Genomic DNA, 2,911 nt, shown 5'->3' on the forward strand with positions numbered 1-2,911 from the left:
AGAAGTCCGAGATTCTCAAATGAGTTTCTTTTTTAGATTAGTTTCTTTTTTTCGCTGGCTGTCCTGAGAATTCTTTGTCATTGATTTTTGATAATTTTAATGCAATATGTCTTGGTGAAGGCCTTTTTGGGTTGAGATAATTGAGTGTTCTGTTGACTTCTTGAATTCCAAGCTCCAGATCATTCCTTAGATTTGAGAAAGTTTTGTCAACTATTTGTCCGAAAATGCTTTCTAATCCCTGTTTTTTTCCCTTCCCTTTGAGAATGCCCATTATTCTTGTTTCCTCTCCTGATGGTATCAGCTTGTTCTTGTATTTTTCTTTCATTATTTTTCATTCTTTGATTTCTCTCTTCTTTCTTTTGATCTATTTCTAGATTTCTGTTTTCAATATCAGTGATCCTTTCATCCGCTTGGTCGACTCTGTTTCCCAAGCTTGCTATTTCATTTTTCATCTCTTTCAGTGTGTTCTTCATCTCCAGAAGTTCTATTTGGTCCTTTTTGAGGGTTTCAATCTCCTTGCTAAAGAACTCATTCTGCTCATCTAGTTGATTTTTCAATTCCTGGTATGAATTGTTTTGAATCTCATTGAGTTTTTTCAGAAATACCATCCTGAATTCTCTGTCATTTAAATTGCATATTTCTATGTCTTTAAGCTTATTTTCTGGATATTTTTCTCTTTCTTTCTGAGCTATCTTGTCACTTTGGTTGTTCATGGTGTTTAATGGACTATTTTTCCTCATGGGTATTAATGGAAGTGTATTCTGCTTTTTTTTTCCCCCCCAGAAAGAGGGCATATTATATAAAGGTCTCTCTTTAGCCTGTTGCAAAGAAGGTGTTTTTCTTTTGTTTTCCAGTAGGCAGCATCTAATACTCTTGGATTTCTGCTTTATATAAAGTTTTAATGCCTTTTTTGTTGTTGTTGTTATATTCACACTCTCTACCCTCAGTCTCAGTCCCCGTGAGTGTTTCTGTAGCATTTGCTCAGATTACTCTGGGCTCCATAGTGCTTGGGTCTTGGAGGATATGGGGGGAGGGGCCCTCTGTGTTGGGGGATGGGAGCAGCGTCTCAGCCTGTTGTTTTGCAGCCATGGCTGGTAATAATCAACTGTTGTTTCCCTGCTTCTCCCTGTCCCCATTTCTCTGCTTTCTGCCCTAATCCCTAGGCACTGTCACCTGCCATGACAGCTCTCCCAGGCAATGTTGTTCAGGGAAACTGCCACACCTTCTTCCCTCCCCATCCTCCTTCAGGGAGCTCCAGCTACTAGAGGCAACTTCTTTATTTCTCTTAGTCTACCGCCCAACTCCCGGAGTTCTGACCTGTAGCTCTTATGCGCAGATTACACGCTCAGATGTGCTGGTGTGTTGTTTAGGAATTTTTTGTTGAGTTTTAAATGTTCAGCTTATTGTTGTTTGAAGGGGAGAGATCTGGGGACGTCTCTCACTCTGCCATATTTCTACTGATTTTGAGATTAATTCCATTACAGTCTTAGATTACTCCCTGCATGATTTCAATTACTTTAATTTTATTAAGGTTTGTTTTATTACCCAGAGTATAGTATAACTTTGTAACTGTTCCATATGGACTGGAACAAAGTATATATATTCCGTTCTTGGGTTTAGAGCTCTGTAAGTATAAATTAGATCCTGTTGGTTAATGGTATTATTCAGTTGTACATTTTTGCTGATTTTCTGCTTACTTGTCCTTTCAATTACTGAGAGAGGAGTGTTGAAGTCTAATAATAATTGGAGATTTGTCTACTTCTCTTTTTCACTTCTGTCAGTTCTTGCTTTGCATATTTTGAAGCTCTTTTGTTGTGTGCACACACAGTTAAGATAACTATCCTTCTTAGTGAATTCATCCATTCATCAATATACAGTGTACCTCTTTTGCTTGGTAAGATTTTTGCTCAGAAGACTACTTTATCTGATATAAATATAGCAACTCTATCTTCCTCTTGATTAGTATTTACTTTGTGTAACTTTTTCCATTCTTTTACTTTTAACCCACCTATATCATTATATTTGAAGTGATATATCTGACTATCTCTGTTTTTTAATTGTGCTTAAACCATTTACCTTTAATATAATTATTAACATACTTGGATTTATGTCTGAAACCTATTGTTTCTGATTTGTTTATATCCTATTTTTCATTCCTCTATTCTTCCTTTCTTCTTGTGGGTTATTTAAACATCTATTTAGCATTACATTTTAATTTATTATTGTTATTGACTATATTTCTTTGCTAATATTTCTACGTTTGCTCTAGGAACTACAATATGCATACTTAACTTTTTACAATTTAACTAAAATCCATATTTTAAAAATTTGTTTATTAAAATTTATTTTATTTTATTTTTTATTTTTTAGGCAAGGCAACCCTTGGTTGACCTCACAGATTGCAAGGACATTGTCAGCTTACAATCCCTTATTATTATTTTTTTATTTTTTATGCCTATAGCACCTGGTCTTCCTAGGTGGTCTCCCATCCAAGTACTAACCAGGCCCGACCCTGCTTAGCTTCCAAGATCAGATAGGATCGGCCTTGTTCAAGGTGTCATGGCCATAGACGAAATTTAATTTATTGACATAAAAATTACATAGCATGAAATTCATTAAATTCATGTATTTTAAAGTATATTACTGAGTGGTTGATACTATATTTATAATGCTGTACAACCATCACAACTACCGAATTTCAGAACATTTTTAGGACCTCAAAGAGAAATCCCATATCTCTCACTTTCTCTTCTTCCCATCCCATTGCAACCACTCATCTGCATTTTGTCTCTCCAGATTTGCCTATTCTGGACATTTCTTACAAATTGAATCATATCATATGTGGCCTTTTGTGTCTGACTTCTTTCACTTAACATAATGTTTTCAGATTCAGCTATGTTGTAGCATACAT

The 2,911-nt window shown here is 35.4% G+C and overlaps 1 pseudogene; it reads right to left on the bottom strand.

Annotated features, from left to right (window-relative positions):
* Positions 1-2,452: 2,452 nt before the first annotated feature.
* On the bottom strand, positions 2,453-2,571 carry LOC120591874 (uncharacterized; annotated as a pseudogene).
* Positions 2,572-2,911: the final 340 nt, after the last annotated feature.

The sequence above is a fragment of the Pteropus medius genome, unplaced genomic scaffold (assembly GCF_902729225.1).
Source record: "Pteropus medius unplaced genomic scaffold, Ma_sr-lr_union100, whole genome shotgun sequence".
NCBI lineage: Eukaryota > Metazoa > Chordata > Mammalia > Chiroptera > Pteropodidae > Pteropus > Pteropus medius.